Genomic DNA, 21,748 nt, shown 5'->3' on the forward strand with positions numbered 1-21,748 from the left:
TACAAGAAGAAACAGCGAAAAATTCCACACTACCAGAAACTCTGGAAAACCATAATTGAAGGATGGCCTGATTCAATTCAGCATGTTCACTTTCTTCACTGTCCTTGGATTCTTCTCATCCAGTCCTGGTGCTTTGTCAACTTTTAGTACAGATTAGTTTATCCAACACTTCCTCCTTATCAATTTTAAACCTTTCTAGTGACAGTGTTTCACCATGGCCTCAGTAGCATCTGCTTCCTTGGTAAAGACAGATACAAAGTCTTTATTTAACACCTCAGCCATGCCCCCTGCCTTCATGTATAAATCCCCTTTTTGGTCCCTAATCGGCCCTACTCCTTTTACCATCTTTTTACTATTTATGAACCTATTGAAGGCTTTGTGATTCCCCTTTATGTTGGCTGCCAGTCTTTTCTCATAATCCTTCTTTGCTTTTTTTAATTTACTTTTTCACCTCTTCTCTGAACCTTCTGTATTCCGCTTGGTCCTCAGTTGTATTTTCTATTTCACCTGTCATAAGCACACTTTTTCTTCTTTATCTTAATTTCTATCCAGGGAGCTCTGGATCTGTTTGCCCTACCTTTCCCTTTTGAGGGAAAATACCTTGACTGCCCGAACCATTTCTCTCTCGAGGGTAGCTCATTGTTCAACTACAGTTTCTCCCGCCAACCTTTGGCTTCAGTCTATCTGGCCCAGCTTCGTTCTTGCCCCACTGAAGTCGGCTCTCCCAGAGTTTATTATTCTTACTCTGGATTGCCTGTTGTCCTTTTCTACCATCATCCTAAACCTTACGATACAATGACCACTGTCTCCAAAGTGTTCCCCCACTGACACTTGATCTACTTGGCCCACCTCATTTCCAAGAACCAGGTCCAACAGTGCGACTTTTCTTATTGGACTGGACACATACTGCTGTAGAAAATTCCCCTGAACGCAATCTAGGAATGCTTGCCCCTCTCCACCCTTTACCCTACCACTGTCCCAGTCTACATTCAGGTAATTAAAGTCCCCCATTATGACTATTCTATATTGTTTGCATCTCTCTGTAATTTCTCTGAAGATTTGTTCCTCTCCACCCTTCCCACTATTTGGCAGTCTATAGACTACACTGAGAAATGTAATTACACCCTTTTTGTTCCTTGGCTTTAGCCAAATTGATTCTGAACCCTCTGGGACATCCTCTTTCTCCAGCACAGCAATACTCTCCTTAACCAATACCACCACCCCTTTTCCTTTTCTTCCTTTCCTATCTTTTCTGAACACCTTGTACCCTGAAATATTTAACATCCAGTCCTGCCCTTCCTTGAGCCAGGTCTCTGTTATCGCCACAACATCTTATTTCCACATGGCAGTCTGCACCTGTAACTCCCCAATCTTATTTACTCCGTATATTCAAATACATGCACAGTAACCCTCATTTAGACTTCATGACTTTCTCCTTTACTGCAACTCCACCTATTAACTTTTTCTCTATACAAGTGCTATCCCAGTATTTTGTGCACCTTGGTATTCTTTCCTGATACTCTCTCCTGGTTCCCATACCCCTGCCGAATTAGTTTAAAGCCCTCCTAGTAGCACTAGCTTCACGTGTGAAGAAACCCTGAACGTTGCCACTGGCCATTTCCATGAATCTCCGCAGTGTGATGCCTTCCGTGTGGGAAAGGATATTTATTCAGCTGGGCTTAGCCTCCTCCAGTAATGGACTCCTGACACACATGTGCAGCCTTATTATGCAAGGATGGAGGAGTTTGTTAATGATAGTCGTGTGAGGTATTTAGAGTACACATTCATCATAGTTGAACAGTTTGTATATTGCTAATGGATAGCGCTGGCCTGTTTGGCTAATTATAATAAGCTGGTGGCACAAATTAAATGTGGGCCCTGCCCACTTGTTTCCCATCACAATCACGTTTCCAGGCCATATTATTTTGGGGGATGCTAAGGGCACAGCTGCTAGATAAACCAAAATATTTCCAAGATGTGAAAATCCATAACGTTCCTGTATTTCTTACTGAAATTGAATTTTAACTTGAATCCACATATATGGCTTTGTGTTAGGATCGGTGGTGAACTTTACATTCAGCAAAGAACTCCTTCTGTTTGGTAGGCTCACTCTTGCTTGCTGAAACTCAGCTGTTCCCAACTGTTGTAATGAATCTATTGTGTAATTTAAGGTTCTCCTCATTTACCCAAGAAATGTAATGATTGATCTCTGTCGTATACTCAAGGTAATTGCAGCCAAAAGATCAAGTACTTCCATTGAAGTGCTATTCCTTTTCAATAAAATCTCAGGAATTATTTTTGAAACCTTGATGCATTACAACACTCAGAAAAACATTGCTTAGATCTAATTTTGGTAAACAATCTCTTGTTTTACTTTTACTTGTAGATCTAGTTAGACAGTAACAAAAACAAAAATAGCTGGAAAAACTCAGCAGGTCTGACAGCATCTGCGGAGAGGAATACAGTTAACATTTCGAGTCCGTATGACTCTTCAACAGAACTAAGGAAATACAGAAATGAGGTGAAATATAAGCTGGTTGAGGGGGGTGGGACAGGTAGTGCTGGAGAGAGGGCCAGTGATAGGGCCCTCTATCCAGCTCTACCTGTCCCACCCCCCTCAACCAGCTAATATTTCACCTCATTTCTATATTTCCTTAGTTCTGATGAAGAGTCATATGGACTCGAAGCGTTAACTGTATTCCTCTCCGCAGATGCTGTCAGACCTGCTGAGTTTTTCCAGCTATTTTTGTTTTAGATTTCTAGCCTCTGCAGCATTTTGCTTTTATTTTAGTCTTAGTGGACAGTATATTGTGTAAATCTTTGTTTTATAACTTGTTTATTGTGTCAGGTGCCCAGGTTGCTGTCACGAATCATTCATTCCCATCCCTCACTGCCTCCCTAAGATTTTACCATGGTAGATATATGAGAGGATGGCTGCTTGCGACAAGGGCTACTACTTCCTTGGGTCATAGCAACCCTTCAAAACCCCATAATGCTTGAGCAGCTCATATATAACCAGAGCCATGTCAATCACGAGGAGCACCATTGAGTTCACTGTAGAGCCCTAAAGCAAAGATTTATATATAATGTTAGGCCTAGGGGCTTCTTGCAGTATGCACTGGATTGAGCTGCCTTCATAATTGCAGATGAGATTTTGGCATAGTGTTAAATGTCAGTGAATGCAAACTACCTTAAAGAAGTGCATTCACCCTTTTAGGTATGTTACTCCAGAGCTTCCACTGGAAATTACACATATCAAGTGGGCAAGTGGCCTATTGTCGATGTGATTGGCTGATCAATGCAGCAAACCATACAATAATGAGGCCCGGCTATTAAAACTGGCCTGGCAGTGATTATGCCACATGGATCCATTGCCCACCTTAGACCCTCCACCCAAAATAATTCCCTCTTCCTGGTAACATTGACCCTGGGAGCTTAGTATTCTGAGTTTAACTAGTTGTCATGCCCAGTACAGGCATGGACATATTAGAAATTTCAAAGCTATATTTTAAAACTTGAACATATAAGTGGTTAAGGTGGCTGTGGCATACCATGTGACTTCGGGCATTTCAACTGGAGACAGTTGAGTCTGTGGCCATGTTTCACCAGGGACTTTGAAAGTCAATGGGTGTTAGACAAATATGAAATGGGTCCCATTGACCTTTCATTGTTTTTTTAAAAATTCATGCATGGGACATGGTCGTCACTGGCTTGGCCAACATTTATTGCACAACCCTAATTGACTTTGAGAAGGTGGTGATGAGCTGCCTTCTTGAACCGTTGCAGTCCATGTGGTGCAGGTACACCCACAGTGCTGTTAGGGAGGGAGTTCCAGGATTTTGACCCAGTAACAGTGAAGGAACGGCGATATATTTCCAAGTCAGGATGGTGAGTGACTTGGAGGGGAACTTCCAGGTAGTGGTGTTCCCATCTATCTGCTGCCCTTGTTCTTCTAGATGGTAGTGGTAGTGGGTTTGGAAGGTGCTGTCGAAGGAGCCTTGGTAAATTCCTTCAATGAATCTTGTAGATGGTACACACTGCTGCCACTGTGCATTGGCGGTGGAGGGAGTGAATGTTTGTGGATGGTGTGCCAATCAAACGGGCTGCTTTGTCGTGGCTGGTGTCAGGCTTTTTAGTGTTGTTGGAGCTGCACTCATCCAGGCAAGTGGAGAGTATTCCATCACACTCCTGACTTAGAGTCATAGAGTTATACAGCACAGAAACAGGTCCTTCATCCATCGTGTCTGTGCCAGCTAACAAGCACCTATCCATTCTAATCCCATTTTGCAGCACTTGGCCCATAGCCCTGTATGTTGTGGCTTTTCAAGTGCTCAGCTAAATACTACTTAAATGTTGTGAGGGTTCCTGCCTCTACCACCCCTCAGGCAGTGTGTTCTAGATTCCAACCACCCTCTGGGTGAAAAATCTTTTCCTCAAATCCCCTCTAAACCTCCTGCCCCTTACATTAAATCTATACCCCCTGGTTATTGACACCTCCACTAAGGGGAAATGTTTCTTCCTGTCTATGCCCCTCATAATTTTGTATACCTCTATCAGGTTCCCTCTCAGCCTTCTCTGCTCTGAGGAAAACAACCCTAGCTTATCCAATCTCTCTTCATAGCTGAAATGCTGCAGCCCAGGTGAATCTCCTCTGCACCCTCTCCAGCGCAGTCACATCCTTCCTATAGTGTGGTGATCAGAACTGCACACAGTACTCCAGCTCTGGCCTAACTAGTGTTTTATACAGCTCCAACATAACCTTCCTGCTCTTATATTCGATGCCTCAGCTAATCAAGGTAAGTATCGCATATGCCTTCTTTACCACCTTATCTGCCTGTGCTGCTGCCTTCCGGGATCTATGGATATGAACACCAAGGTCCCTCTGATCCCCTGTACTTCCTAGGATCCTACCATTCATTGTGTATTCCCTTGCTGTGTTAGTCCTCCCAAAATACTTCTCAGGATTAAATTCCATTCGCCACTGCTCTGTCCACCTTACCAGCCCATCTATATCGTCCTGTAGTCTAAGGCTTTCCTCCTCACTGTTTACAAAACCACCAATTTTCGTGTCATTTGCGAACTTGCTGATCATATCTCCTATTTTCATGTTTAAATCATAAACGTACACTACAAACAGCAAAGGTCCCAGCACTGATCCCTGTGGTACACCACTCGTCACAGGCTTCCAGTTGCAAAAACAACCATTGACCATCACTCTCTGCCTCCTGCCACTAAGCCAATTTTGGATCCAAATTGCCCTGGATCCCATGGGCTGTTGCCGTCTTGACCATTCTCCCATGTGGGACCTTGTCAAAAGCCTTACTGATGTCCCTGTAGACTACATCAACTGCACTACCCTCATCTACAAAACTAGCCACCTCCTCGAAAAATTAAATCAAATTTGTTAGACATGATCTCCCCCTGACAAAGCTTTGCTGACTATCCCTGATTAATCTCTGCCTCTCCAAGTGGAGATCAATCCTGTTCCTCAGAATTTTTTCCAATAGTTTCCCTACCACTGATGTTAGGCTCACTGGCCTATAATCACCTTGTTTATCCCTACTACCCTTCTTGATTAATGATACCACATTCACTGCCCTCCAGTCCTCTGGCACCTCCTGTGGCCAGAGAGGATTTGAAAATTAGTGTCAGGGCCCCTGCAATCTCCCCCCTTGCCTCACACAGCAGCCTGGGATACATCTCATCTGGGCCTGGGGATTTATCCACTTTTCAGCCCACTAAAACCACTAATACTTCCTCCCTTGCAGTGCTAATTTGTTCAAGTAAATCACAGCCCCCCTCCCTGATTTCTACACCTACATCATCCTTCTCCATGGGCAGAATTTTGCCTTTGGCTTGCAGGATCGGCGGGGGCGGCTGGGAAGCCGACCGCTGCTTGCGATTGGCAGCACTCTGCAATTTTACATGGGTGGGCCAATTAAGGCCCGCCCAGTGTGATACGTGAGCGGCAGTGCTTAAGTGCTGCCTGTGTGGGCGGGGGGAGTGCGAGCAGGTCTAGCGCGAGAGAGCGCAGAATAACCTCTCTGAGGCAGATGAAGAATTGTCAAAAAATAATAGAGAGCAGAAAATTTAATGGCACTGTAAATGTAAAGACTCTGTCACATGAGCAGGGACATGTTTTTAATCGAAAAATTAAGTTTTTATTTTATTTGTATTTGCTTTTGGAAACTTCATCCCACCTGTGGATCGGGCAGTGAAAAATTAAAGTCAGTTGTTAAGTTAATAGCCTTATTAGGCCTTTTGATTGTCAGCTGGCATGCTGCCGGCTACAATGCGTTGACATCAGCAGGCTCGGCCGACGTCATTGCATGTCATCTCATGCTCGGCCCAGTCGGCTGCGCACCCACCCGCTGAGCTAAAAATTCTGCCCCATAGTGAACACAGATGAAAAGTAATAATTTAAAACCTCACCTACATCCTCCAGCTCCACGCACAGATTGCCACTTTGGTCCCTAATTGGCTCTACTATTTCCTTGGTTATCCTCTTGCCCTTAATATATTTATAAAATGCCTTGGGATTTTCCTTTATCTTGCCTGCCAGTGTTTTTCATACCCACTCTTCATTCTCCTAATTACTTTTTAAATTACCCCCCTACACTTTCTGTACTCCTCTAGGGTCCGTTGTTTTCAGCCCTCTGTATCTGCCATAAGCTTCCTTTTTTCCCCCTTCTCCAATCCTCTATATCCTTTGATGTCTAGGGTTCCTTGGACTTGTTGGTCCTACCTTTCACCTTTTTGGGAACATGCTGGCCCTGAACTCTCACTATTTCCTTTTTGAATGACTCCCACTGGTCTGATGTAGACTTTCCTACAAGTAGCTGCTCCGAGTCCACTTAGGCCAGGTTCTGTCTTATCATATTGAAATCGGCCTTCCTCCAATTCAGGTCCTTCATTTCCGGTCCACCTTTTCCTTTTTCCAAAACTACCTTAAATCTTAGAGTTATGGCCACTACCCCCAAAATACTCCCCCAGTGACACTTCTACCACTTGTCCGGCCTCATTCCCTAAGATTAGGTCCAGTACCGCCCCTTCTCTTGTAAGACTTTCTAATTGCTGGCTTGAAAAGCTCTCCTGGATGCACTTTAAGAATTCTGCCCCCTCTAAGCCTTTCACACTAAGACTATCCCAGTTAATTTAGGGAAGTTGAAACCCCCCTACTATTATTACCCTATTATTTTTACACTTCTCTGAGATTTGCCTACATATCTGCTCCTCTACCTCCCCCTGACTATTTGGAGGCCTATAGTACACTCCTAGCAAAGTGATTGCCTCCTTTTTGTTCTAAAGTTCTACCCATATGACCTCATTTGAGAAACCTTCTAAGATACCATCCCTCCTTACTGCCATAATTGACTCCTTGATCAATAGTGCAATGCCACCTCCTCTTTTACACTCCGCCCCCTCCGCATCATGCCTGAAGATTCTATACCCTGGAATATCGAGCTGCCAGTCCTGCCCTTCCCTCAACCATGTCTCTGTGATAGCAACATTATCAAATTCCCATGTGTTATCAACACCCTCAATTCATCTGCCTTACTTGTAAGATTCCTTGTGTTAAAATAGATGCAATCCAGCCTTGCATTATTCCCTTGTGCCTTAACTGGTCTATATTTGCTCTGGCTTCCAGACTGACTTAGTTTCTCTTCTATATTTGGCTGTGCATCACCCCTTACTATACCTCCACTCTGTATCCCATCCCCCTGCCAAATTAGTTAAAACCCCCCCCTCCCCCGCTCTCCGATAACCTCCCCGCAAGAATGTTGGTCCTGTTCCGGTTTGGGTGCAACGTCTCCGAATTGTACAGACCACACCTTCGCCAGAAACAAATCCAGTGATCCAGGAAATTAAAGCTCTCTCTCCTGCACCACCTCTTCAGCTATGCATTCATCCTCTCTATCCTCCTATTCCTGTACTCACTAGTACGTGGCACAGGGAGTAATCGAGAGATTATACCCTTTGAGGTCCTTTTTAATCTGTTACCTAGCTCTCTAAATTCTTGTTGCAGATCCTCAGCCCTCTTTCTACCAATGTCGTTGGTACCAATGTGGACCACATGCCTTGTAGATGGTGGACAGGCTTTGGGGAGTCAGGAGGTGAGTTATTACCACAGGAGTCCTAGTCTCTGACTTGCTCTTGTAGCCTCAGTATCCATATGGCTAGTCCAGGTCAGTTTCTGGTCAATGGTAACCCCCAGGATATTGTTCGTAATTCAGCGATGGTAATGCCATTGAATGTCATGGGGCGATGGTTAGATTCTCTCTTGTTGGAGATAGTCATTGCCTAGCACTAGTGTGGCACGAATTGTCAGCCCAAACCTGAATATTGTCTAGGTCTTGCTGCATTTGGACATGGACTGCTTTAGTATCTGAGGAGTCGCTGAATATTTTGCAATCATCAGCAAACATCCCCAATTTTGACCTTATGATGGAAGGAAGGTCATTGATGAAGCAGCATTGATGAAGATGGTTGGGCTTTGGACACTATCTTGAAGAACTCCTGCAGTGATGTCCTGGAACTGAGATGATTAACCATCAACCACCACAACCATCTTCCTTCGTGCTAGGTAGAACTCCAACCAATGGAGAGTTTTCCCCTTGATTCCCATTGACTTCAGTTTTGCTAGGGCTCTTTGGTACCATACTCAGTCAAATACTGTGGCTACAAGAGCAGGTCAGAGGCTAGGAATCATGCAACGAGTAATTCATCTCCTGACTCCTGTCCATCGTCTACAAGGCACAAGACAAGAGTGTGATGGAAGACTCCCCACTTGCATGAATGAAGCTTCCACAAAACTCAAGAAGCTTGACACCATCCAGGACAAAGCAGCCCTCTTGATTGGCACCACATCCACAAACATTCACTCCCTCCACTACCGACGCACTGTAGCAGTAGTGTGTACCATCTACAAAATGCACTGCAGGAATTCACCAAGGCTCCTTCGACAGCACCTTCCAAACCCATAGTCACTACCACCTAGAAGGACAAGTGCAGCAGATAGATGGGAACACCACAACCCGGAGGTTCCCCTCTAAGTCACTCACCATCCTGACGTGGAAATATATCGCCGTTCCTTCATTGTTGCTGGGTCAAAACCCTGGAACTCCCTTCTTAACAGCATTGTGGGTGTACCTACACCACATGGACTGCAGCGGTTCACCACCACCGTCTCAAGTGCAACTAGGGATGAGCAATAAATGTTGGCCCAGCCAGCGAAGACCACATCCCGTGAATGAATTAAAAAATAATATGCTGCCTTGATGTCAAGGGCAGTCACTCTCACCTCACCTCTGCAGTTCAGCTCTTTTGTCCATGTTTGATGCAATGCTGTAATGAGGTCAGGAGCCGAGTGGCCTTGGTGGAACCCAAACTGAGCATCAGTGAGCAGGTTAAGCTAAGCAAATGCTGCATGACAGCACTGCCGATGACCCCTTCTATCACTTTACTGATGTTCAAGAGTAGAGTGATGGGGCAGTAATTTGTCAGGTTGGATTTGCCCTGCTTTTTGTGTACAGGACATACCTGGGCAATTTTACACTTTGCTGGATAAATGCCAGTGTTGTTTCTGTACTGAACAGCTTGGCTAGGGCCACAGCAAGTTCTGGAGCACAAGCCTTCAGTACTATTGCCAGAATATTGTCAGGGCCCATAGCCTTTGCAGTATCCAGCGCCTTCAACCATTTCTTGATATCATGTGGAGTGCATCGAATTGGTTGAAAACTGACATCTATGATGCTGGGGACCTCTGCAGGAGGCCGAGATGGATCATCCACTCGGCACTTCTGGCTGAAGATTGTTGCAAATGCTTCAGCCTTATCTTTTGCACTGATGTGCTAGGCTCCTCCATCATTGACAATAAGGATATTTGTGGAGCCCCCTCCTCCAGTGAGTTTTTTAATTGTCCACCACCATTCACAACTGGATGTGGCAAGACTGCAGAGCTTGGATCTGATCTGTTGGTTGTGGAATCGCTTGGTTGTATCGCTTGCTGCTTATGCTGTTTGGCACGCAAGTAGTTCTGAGCTGTAGCTTCATCAGGTTGACACCTCATTTTTAGCTTTACCTGGTGCTGCTCTTAGCGTGCTCTCCTGCACTCTTCATTGAACCAGGGTTGATTCCCTGGTAATGGTAGAGTGGGGAAATGCTGGACCATGAGGTTACAGATTGTGGTTGAGTACAATTCTGCTGCTGATGGCCCACATTGCCTCATAGTTGCCCAGTTTTGAGTTGCTAGAGCTATTTGAAGTCTATGCCATTTAGCACGGTGGTTGTGCCACACAACGTGATGGAGGGTATCACCAATTTAAAGCCAGGACCTTTTCTCCATAAGGACTGTGCAGTGGTTATTCCTACTGATACTGCCATGGACAGATGCATCTGTGGCAGGCAGGTTGGTGAGGATGAGGTCAAGTATGTTTTTCCCTCTTGTTGGTTCCCTTACCACCTGCCGTAGACTCAGTCTAGCAACTATGTCCTTTAGGACTCGGCCAGCTTGGTTTGTAGTGGTGCTACTGAGTTACTCTGGGTGATGAACATGGAAGTCTCCCACCTGGAATACATTCTAAGCCCCTGCCACCCTCAGTGCTTCCTCCAAGTGCTGTTCAACATGGACATTGGGGGCGGTGTGTGAAAATCAGTAGGAGGTTTCCTTGCCCCTGTTTGACCTGGTGCCATGAGACCTCATAGGTTCCGGAGTCGAGGGAAGAAACCTGGGACTACCCCCTCCCGACCATACACCGCCCTGAGATGATAGTGTCTCGACATTATCTGTCAGGCATGATTCTGTGAATATGACTATGTCAGGCTGTTGCTTGACTAGTCTGTGGGAAAGCTCACCCAATTTTGGCACAAGCCCCCAGATGTTAGAAAGGAGGACTTTGCAGGGTCGACAGGGCTGAGATTGTTGTTGTCATTTCCAGTGTCTAAGTCGAAGCCGGGTAGTCCGGTGTCATTCCTTATTGATTTGCTTTCAGTGGTTTGTTACAACTGAGTGGCTTGCTAGGCCATTTTGGAGGACATTTAAGAGTTAACCACATTGCCGTGGGTCTAGAGTCACATGTAGGCCAGACCAGGTAAGGATGGCAGATTTCCTTCCCTAAAGGACATTGGTGAACTAGATGGGTTTTTCCAGCAATCGTTTCATGGTCATCATCAGACTTTTAATTCTAAATATTTATTGAATTCAAATTCCACCATCTGCCATGATGGGATTCGAACCTGGGCCCCCAGAGCATTTCCCTGGGTCTCTGGATTACTAGTCCAGTGACAATGCCATTATGTCATCACCTCCCCTCATCCAAACACAAAGACCTTGGCAATCTCAAACTCTCAAAAGAGTAAAAAGTCATAATACAAGATATTTATCAGCCTTACCACCTTATCTGGAAAATGACTTGGACTTATAACAGGTGACATGGGTGAGATAGCCATGTTTGTTGCCTGTTTTTAAAATAGAAAAATAAACTCTGCAGAGACAGTGAGACCATTAGCAAGCCATCAAACCAACTGCAGCCAACTGAGCAGCCAAGGTAATAAACAGCCATAACTTGAAAGTCTCTAACCTGTTCCAATTTCAAGTTTACCTGAGAACCAGCCTCCTGGCATTTCAAGTACAAGGCACCTCGCTGCTCACTGAAGACTCTCTGCTTTTCAAGACCTTCATTCCAGCCAAAGCATCAACTCATGAAAGAAACTACAGGCCTGCCACAAAAAAAGACTGAAAAAAATCCCAAATTGTAATTGGGTTGCTTTTTCCTTCATCTGTATTTATTTTTTTGAGTGATAGAGTGTGTGTGTGTGAGTATGTGTGAGTCAAATGAGTGAGATGGCATGTTAAACCTCCGAGGCATTTGCTCCGTGGCATAAGTCACCTTCTTTATTTTTAAACTCTCAAAAAAGCTTGCTGCTGAAGTTATTTAAACTGGGAAAGCCATGCTGAAGATAAAAACATACACACCTCACACAAAACACTTTCATCATGGACAGTAAGAAAGTACACAAATTCTGTCTTTGACACTAGTCCTTTTAACCTTAATGAATAGCTTTCAGAGCTGCTGATTGTACTAATTCTGATTTTTTCATTGTAAAATTAGTTTTTTTTCCTCTATAAATATATATGTGTGTTTATGTGCATATATAAATAAGTAGGGCAATACTTTACTTAGACTTAGTTCCTCTGGTCCCATGCGGGACAATGGGCAGCAAAAATCTGCCACTTGCCCTGCTCTGTCACCATCTCTTTTGCTTGAGGTGTCGTCCCGCTCATGGAGGTCCTCCTTAACTGTACCTTGCCAAGTTTTCTTTGGCCGGCCCTGTCGTCTTCTGTCTGGTGATGTGCACTCTACTGCCACTTTGTATGTCCAGGAGGCAACATTTGTGTCCAGTCAGCCTCAGTTGTCTCTCCATAACGATGTCCTGACTAGTCCTCTGTAGCACTCCTTTATTGGTGATTTTGCCTCTCCATGTGATGCATAGGACCTTACATCGGCAGCATTGGTGGAAGACACTCAACTTAAGTGATACCTTTGCTGTTCTCTGCCATGTTTTGCTGGCATAGATTGTGGTTGATACTGCTATGGACATGTAGAGTCGAAGCTTCAGGCCATTTTGATGGTGTTGGATGCCCGCCCATGTAGAGCCACTGGAAGACCAATGCTGCTTTGCTGATTCTTCTGAGGATTTCAATCTCTACGTCACCCTCCCTGGAAAGCTTGCTTCCTAGATAGGGGAAGTGGTCAACGTCCTCGATATTCTGTTGCCTGATGGTGATGAAAGGGCCTTATTACTGTCCAATCATAATTGCCCTGGTTTTCTTGCAGTTGATGCGTAGGCCACCCTTGGAAGTCATGTCTTGGAGCGTGTGATTCTTCGGCCAGCAAGGCGATATCATCTGCGAAATCCAGGTCCATCAACCGGTCATATTGCCACAGGGCACCAACATCTGTACCCTGCATTGCCGCCTTCATGATGAAATCATGAACCAAGAGGAAAATGAATAGGGTGAGTAAACAGCCTTGCCTTACTCCTGTGATGATGTTGAAGGGGTTTGTGGTGGCCTTGCTGGTCATGTCCAGCAGCTGGAGTCACAGTATGAGGCTTTGAAAATATAACTATACCACTCCGGGATGCTGTACTATCTTCTGATGTACCAGAGTGATTGACGATGGAGCTATCAAAAGCCTTCTTGAAGTCAATGAATTGGAAAACAAGGATCCCCTGATACTCTGGACTCTGCTGTGTACAATTGAAAGCAGAAGTAGGCAGTACCCTTTGTGATGTGATTACAGGCATTACACCATTTCATATCAATGTGGAGGGGAAGAATCTATTTGCTAAAGTATTGCAAAATATACATGAAGAATTCAAATTTATTTCCTGGAATTTTGTTGGAATAATGTATCTGAATGGTCCTGTGATCTTCATTTACTTATAAAAATTGCATAGGGTGGATTAGTATTGACAATGATAAATATGACATCACTGATTGGTGGCACTAATTAGAATTGCCTGTCAGGTATTTGTCTTTGAACTTGGCAGGGATATGATGAGTGAGGGCAGGTATGATGCGGACTGAAGCCAATGAGCCAGTTGAATTTTCTCCATCTTGCTGCACGTTGTCTATATGAGAAGTGAGGTTAGAATGAAAAGGAGCACTGGTGGAATATATGGCATACTATTCATAAATGTGTACTGTTGCAGGGTTTGGCTAACTTTTGGCTGACTTTTCAGGTAGACCTGTGTATAGGGTTTTAAACTAAAAGAGGAGGGGGAGAGGTCAGGTAAAAGGGTATTTAGAACTCTGAAGAGAAAAGTAGATTACTATGGTGATATGGTTAAAGACAAGTAGGGTGGGACATGATGTGCTAGAGTTTGCCAGTAAGAATGCATTAGTGAATAAGGTCCATGAAAAGAATAGTGGTTAAAAAATAAAATTAAAGGGTGTTTATCTGAATTCACAAAGCATTTGTAATGAGAAGGACAAACCAGTGGCATAAATCTAGATAAATGGGTTTGATTTAATCACCATTATGGTGATATGGGGCAGAATTTTGCCCTTGGCAGTGGTGCTCGGCAGGGGCGGTCGGGAGGTCGACATCGCACCGCAATTGTACACGGGTGGGCCAATTAAGGCCCATCCAGTGTGGAACGTGAGCAGCAGCACTCAGCACTGCCTGGGCGAGCGGGGGGAGGAGGGCGAGCGAGCCTAGCGCGTGAAAGAGCGCTTCAATCTCCCTGAGGCAGGGAGCTGTCTCAGGGAGATGAAGCGCTGTTTAAAAAAATCTTAATGAACAAAATAAAAATGTCATAAAACATGTCCCCTCATGTGATTCTGTCACATTAGCAGGGACATGTTTTTAATTCAAGTGTAAAATTTATATTTTTATTTGCTTTAGGAAACCGTGGCTGAGGTTTCTTAAAGAGTTCAAAGCCGCCTGGTGTTTTCGCCAACCGTACGGTTGGATGGGCAGCCTAAATTTGAATTTAATTACCTTTTTTAATGGCCTTAATAAGCCTTTTAATTGTTGGTGGGCACACTGCTGACTCCGGCACGCGCCCGCGGAATGAAATATTGCGGTACTACGTGATGACGTCGGGCCGCTCACCTGACATAATTGCACGTCATTTTACGCTTGGCCGGGTCGGGCATGCACCCGCCCGCCAAGCTTAAAATTCTGCCCATGGTTACTAAGTGACTAAGGTTGGGAAATGAACATTTCAGGGTACACAACATTTCGAAAAGGCAATCAGAATAGAGGAGTAGCCCTGATTTGTAAATGATTACATAAGGAGAGTAGTAAGAAAGGATCATAAGATCACAAAGGAGAATTAGTATGAGTGGAGATTAGGAACAACCAGGGTCAGAAAACTTTGGTGGGAGTAGTTTATAGGCTTTGCAACACTAGCCAGGCAGAGCATTAAACAGGAAATAATTGGAGCTTGTAACAAAGGTAATGTAATAAGTAGGGGACTTTAGTTTTTATATACAAAGTTAGTCTGGAGAGTTTGCAGAATGCTTTTGTGACAGTTTCTTAGAACAATACGTTGTGGAACCAACTAGGGATAAAGCTAAAGTAGGTTTTAAGCAAATGAAAGAGGGAGAGGGAGGAAAAGAACAAAATGGAAGATCCATGATAAGGTGCAAGACGGAAATGATTAAATGACAAAAGTTACTGGTGCAAGCCCAAAGGGAGTAGTGATGAGACAGGTAAAGAAACAAAAGGTATGTCCAGGGGGGGTGTGAATGGCAGAATGATTTGTTTATTCTCTTATGGGATGTGGGCGTCACTGGCAAGGCCAGCATTTGTTGCCCATCCTGAATTGCCCTTGAACTGAGTAGCTTACACTGCCATTTCAGAAGGCAGTAAAGAGTTAACCAAATTTCTGGGGCCTAGAGTCAGACCAGGTAAGGATGACAGACTTCCTTCCCTAAAGGACGTTAGTGTACCAGATGGGTTTTTATGACAATTGACAATGGTTTAATGGTCACCATTACTAAGACTAGCTTTCCAATTCCAGATTATTAATTGAATTCAAATTCCATCAGCTCTTATGGTGGGAGCATTAGCCTGGGCCTCTGGATTACTAGTCCTGTGACATTGCCACACTGCCACCAAATCCCTCAGTTCATTTCCCCCCTATCCTCCGTTAATCTCTCCCTCTAAATAAACCCCCAATTCCCATATTCACGGCCATCCAACCTTGCCATCTCACATGGCCTCCCCAGCTCCATCATGTCAATTACGGAAAAGGTCATCTCTTACGACTTTTTGTATTGTTGTCCACCCAAATCCCCCTTCCTCCTTGACTGCCTTTTGTCTCTGCCACTGGAAAAACATTCTTGCCCCTTGCCACTTACATTGACACTTACAAGTTCCTTTGGCCCTCCATTCATCATGAGATTTTTGCAGCTCAATCATCTCCACCTTTGATGCCCTTGCCCCCGCTAAATCATTTACTCTCTCACATAGGTCGTTCCTCCAGTATGGCTGTAAACTTGATATCCTCAAGCCCAAAGAATGTAGATGAACAACAACAACTTGTATTTATGTAGCGCTATTAACGACTACTTATATTTATATAGCACCTTTAATGTAATGAAACGTCCAAAGTTGCTTCTCAGGAGCACTGTAAAACAAAGTATGACCCTGAGCCACATAAGATGATCGAAAGCTTTATCAAAGAGTTCAGTTTTAAGGACTGGCTTAAAGGAGGAAAGTGAAGAGGAAAGGTGTACTGGGAGTATCCAGAGCTCAGGGCTTAGCCAACTGAAGGCATGGCTACCACTGGTAGAGCAATTAAAATCAGGACACACAAGAGGTCAAAATTAGAGGAGCACAGCTATATCAGAGGACTGGAGGTGATTACAGTGATTGGGAGGGGCAAGACCATAGAAGAATTTGAAAGCAAGGATCAGAATTTTAAAGTCAGGACAATCTTGACAGGGAGCCAATTTAGAATGTGGGAGACCAGCCAGAAGTATGTTGGAATATTCAAGTCTAGAGGTAACAAAGGCATGAATGGGGGTTTCGGCAGCAAATGAGCTGAGGTAAGGGTGAAGTAGGACAATACTATGGAAGTGGAAATATATGGTCCTAGTGATGGTGCAAATATGAGGTCGGAAGCTCATTTTGGGGCAAATGTGACACTAAAGTTCAATCTCAGACTGTTGCCAGGGAGAAGGATGGAATTGGTAGTGAGGGAATGGAGTTTGGAGTGGGGACTGAAAACAGTGGCTTCAGTCTTCCCAATATTTAATTGGATGAAATTTCTGCTCATCCAGTACTGGATGTCAGATAAGTAGTCTGGTAAATTTAGCAGCAGTGGAAGAGTCAAGAGAGGTGCTGGTGAAGTAGAGCTGGGTGTCATCAGTGCACATGTGAAACTAACACTACTTTTGGCTGATGTCACCAAGGGACTGTGTGTGGATGCGAACTGGGAGGGGGCCACGGAAAGATCCTTGGGGAACACCAGAGGTAACAGTGCAGGAGCAGGGAAGAAGCCATGACAGGTGATTCTCTGGCTATGTTTGGACAGAGAAGAATGGGGCCAGGTGAGAGCAATCCCACCTACCTGGATGACAGTGGAGTGGCATAGGAGGAGGATGCTGTGGTCAACTGTGACAAAGGCTGCAGACAAGTCCAGAAGGGCAGGAAAGGAAAGTTTACCTTTGCAGAGACATTTGGGATGTAATTTGTGACTTTGATAAGAGCTGCTTAGGCTCTGGTGGAGCGGGAACCTGAATTGGAAGGATTTAAACCTGGAGCTCTGGGGAAGAGGGGAAAAGATTTGGGATGCATTTGGATAACTGATTAGCCATTCGTTGCCAAATCTGGTTGAACTACATAAAGCTCCATTGGATCCTGCTATCCTCCTGCAAAACTGCTCACTATTCCAGGGTCACCATGGAATGCAAAGAGAAATCCCAATCTCTTTGCTGGAAGCCATTTTCTTAAGCCCCCTCCTTTGCCTCCTCCCTTACCTCCAACAAGTGCGAGGTGCACATGAACTTCTTTATCACTAAGATTGGGAGCACCTGATCAGCCTTTTCTGCTGCATCCTTTTCTTTCCTCTGCCCTAGCACTGAACTCATAAGAAACTTGTGGTTTCTTTCCTATCTCCTCCCCTCATGCCCTCCAAGCCCCCTCCAAAAAGGAGGGAGGGAGAAAACAGGGAATTACAGGCCAGTTTGTCTAACATTAGTAGAGAAAATGCTAGAGCCTACTATAAAGTATGTGACAACAAGATACTTGGAAAATATCAATGGGATGAGACAAGCTCAATATAGATTTATGGAAGGGAAATCATGTTTGACAAACCTACTGGAGTTTTTTGAGGATGTAACTAGCAGAATAGGTAAGAGAGAACCAGTGGATGTGGTGTATTTGGATTTTCAGAAAGCTTTTGGAAAAAGTCCCACATAAGAGGTTAATGTGCAAAATTAAAGCACATGGGATTTGGGGTAATATATTGGCATGGATTGAGAATTGGTTAGCAGACAAGAAACAGAGAGTGGGAATAAATGGATCTTCTTCGGAGTGGCGGGCGGTGACTAGTCGGGTACCGCAGGGATCATGGCTTGGGCCCCAACTATTCACAATATGTATTCTTGATTTGGATGAGGGAATCAAGTGTAACATTTCCAAATTTGCTGACGACACAATATCCTCCTCACCACTCACATTCTCACCAAGTTTTAAGAGGCTTCAAGGTGATTTAGACAAGTTGAGTGCAAATACATAGCAGATGCAATATAGCATGGATAAGTGTGAAGTTATCCATTTTGGTAGGAAAAACAGAATGGCAGAGTGTTATTTAAATGGTGATAGATTGGGAAATGTTGATTTATAAAGGGAACTGGGTGTCCATAAGACGTAGGAGCAGAAGTAGGCCATTCGGCCCATCGAGTCTGTGTCAACATTCAATGAGATCATAACTGATCTGATAGTCCTCAATTACACTTTCCTGCCTTTTCCCCATAACCCTTGATTCCCTTACTGATTAAAAATCTGTCTATCTCAGCCTTGAATATACTTAACGACCTAGCCTCTACAGCCCTCTGTGGTATAGAATATGCTCTGAGAGAAGAAATTTCTCCTCATCTCTGTCTTAATCAGGCGACCCCTTACTCTGAGATTATGCTCTCTGGTCCTAGACTCTCCCACAAGGGGAAACAATCTCTCTGCATCTACCTGTCAAGCCCCTTAAGAACCTTACAGGGAACATTTTCCCCCCATTGGGGGCGAACTGCGGGAGCGGGCGCTGGTGACCAGCCTTCCGATCGGCCATTTTACGTGGGTGGGCCAATTAAGGCCCGCCCAGTGTGACATCTGCCAGGAAGTGCTATGCACTCCCTGTGCGGGCGGGTGGGATTCTCTCAGCTGGGAGTGCACTCTTTCAAAGAGTGCACAGATCCCCCTGAGGCAAAGTGCTGCCTCAGGGAGACCGGCTCCGTATAAAAAGTTGACAGAAAGGCAATTAAAAAAATTTCCCTGACATGTCCCCTCAAGTGACAGTGTCACATGAGTTGAGACATGTCCTTAACTTTTATTTAAACATTTAATAAACATTTAAAAACCCTCATGAAACCTCATCCCGCCCATGGGTAAGGTTTCATGTTTTTTCCGAGGCCTGCCTAAGCTCCCGGCCTGCCTCCCAACCCTAAGGCTGGACGGGCAGGTTCATCAATCAAGTTAATTAGTTTTTTTAATGGCCTTAATAGGCCATTGACAGTTCAGCGGGCGTGCAGCCGAATCGGCTGCGTGCCCGCAGAACTGAAAATCTAAATGACGCAGGGTGACGTTGGGATGCATGCCCGACGTATCCCCACGTCATTTGACGTGTCGGCGAGCTGGCCCCGCCCCCGCTCGCCGACCCGTAAAACCTGCCCTATATGTTTCAATAAGGTTTCCTCTCACTCTTCTAAACTCCAATGAGTACAGGCCCAACCTATTCAACCTCTCCTCAGAAGAAAATCCCTCCATCCCTGGGATCAACCGAGTGAACCTTCTCTGGACTGTCTTCAATGCCAGTATATCTTTCCTTAGATAAGGGGACCAAAACTGTTCACAGTATTCTTGGTGTAGTCTAACTAGTGCCCTGTATTGTTTTAGCCAGACTTCCCTATCTTTATACTCCATTCCCTTTGAAATAAAGGCCAACATTTAATTTGCCTTCCCTATTACCTGCTGAAATTGTATGCTAGCTTTTTGTGATTCATGCACAAGGGCCCCCCAATCCCTCTGTGCTGCAGCTTTCTTCAGTCTTTCTCCTTTTATTCTTCTTGCCAAAGTGCATAATCCCACATTCTATTCCATTTGGCAAGCTTTTGCCCACTCGCTTAACCTGCCTATATCCCTTTGTAGGTTCTTTGTGTCTTCGTCGCCACTTGCCTTCCCACCTATTGTGTCATCCGCAAACTTGGCGATAGTACATTCACTTCCCTCACCTAAGTCATAAATATATGTTGTAAATAATTGTGAACTCAGCATTGATCCCTGTGGCAGTCCACTAGTTACAGGTTGCCATTCTGAAAATGCCCCCCTTATCCCAACTCCCTGTCTTCTATTAGTTAGCCAATCCTCTGTCCATGCTAATATACTACCCCCAACATCATGGGCTCTTATCTTATTAAGTAGCCTTACATGTGGTACCTTATCGAATGCCTTTTAGAAATCCAAATATTTTGCATCCATTGGTTCCGCTTCATCTCTCCTTCTTGTTACCTCCTCAAAGAATTCTAATAAATTTGTCAGGCATTATTTCCCCTTCATGAAACCATGCTGACTGCTTGATTATATTATGGGCAAAATTTTCCTGTTGTGCGGGGTGGGGCCCTGCATATCCGCGCGTAAAATGATGCGCAGTGACATCTGGCGGGTCTCCTGATGTCACCACGTGCCATTGCGATATTTGGTTAGGCGGGCGCACGATGATGTCCAATGCATGCCTGCCATTAATTAACGGGCCACTTAAGTGTTCAATTGACGCCGATTTTTCGGTGCCCGTGCAATCTTCGGGTCGGCACACGGGCGCAATGGGCAGGTGAGTAGGACACATTTGTATAAACCTCATCCATGGGCGGGATAAGAGGGCTCAGTGGGAGTGTGAATGTGCACAGTCAAGTATTTATTTTTGAAAGTTTTTCAAACTTGCCTGTGTGATCTGCAGTACTTCAAAATGCATACCAGCTGCTTTTTCTGGACTCTTAATCTTCAGGTCAACACTGCAGTGAGGAATATTTTCTGGGCCTGCAGGTTTCAGGAAGCCTTCCTGGGAATGGGAGCTGAACTGTCCACTGGAGGCAGCTCCTCTGAGGAGGAAGGGAGGGCTAGAAGGGGGAGGAGGCCAGGAGTGCACATTGAGCCTCCAGGGGAGCCACCTTTGGGAGAACAGGCGCAGGCACAAGGGGGGCAGGGCCAACAGGAAGTCCAAGGTGGAAGGGGCCGGAGAAGATGCCACTATCCTGCCACTAGGATATACAGGTGGCGAAGCAGCTACCCCAATATGTCTGAGGTACAGTGCCAAAGGAGGCTCCGTTTCTCAAGGGAGACAGTCAACTATATCTGTCAGATGATTGGGCCTGAGATCTCCTCGAACTGTGTGGGCGGATACCCCATGCCAGTGGCTCTAAAGGTCACAACTTCTTGCCCTCAACTTCTCTGCCTCTGGCTCCTTCCAGTGGTTGGTAGGTTATCTTTGCGGTGTCTCCCAATCAGCTGTCCACGCTTGTGTCAAACAGGTTACAGACGTACTGTTCAGGTGTGCATTGACCTTCATCCACTGCTGTTTGGACCAGGCAAACCAGACACAGCGAGCCAGAGGTTTGCGGCGATTGCTGGCTTCCCCCGTGGCCAGGGTGCTATAGACTGCACATATGTGGCCATCAACGTGCTAGCAGGTAAGCCCGGCGCCTTTGTCAAGAGGAACGGCTTGCACTCCATGAATGTGCAGATAGCGTGTGATTACAGGATGCCGATTTTACAAGTCTATGCAAAGTACCCAGGCAGTTCCCATGATGCCTGCATCCTCAGACACTCCCAGGTGCTGGGGCTCTTCAGTGCTCCAGCCCGGCTTGATGGATGGCTGCTGGGAGACGAGGGCTATTCCCTCAGAAGGTGGCTCATGACGCCTCTCTGCCATTCAAGAACAGAAGCTGAGCAGCGGTACAATAGGAACCAAGCCTCCACAAGGGCTATGGTGGAGAGAACCATCGGTCTTCTCAAGATGTGCT

This window comes from Cetorhinus maximus, chromosome 20, assembly GCF_964194155.1.
Source record: "Cetorhinus maximus chromosome 20, sCetMax3.hap1.1, whole genome shotgun sequence".
Classification (NCBI taxonomy): Eukaryota; Metazoa; Chordata; class Chondrichthyes; order Lamniformes; family Cetorhinidae; genus Cetorhinus; species Cetorhinus maximus.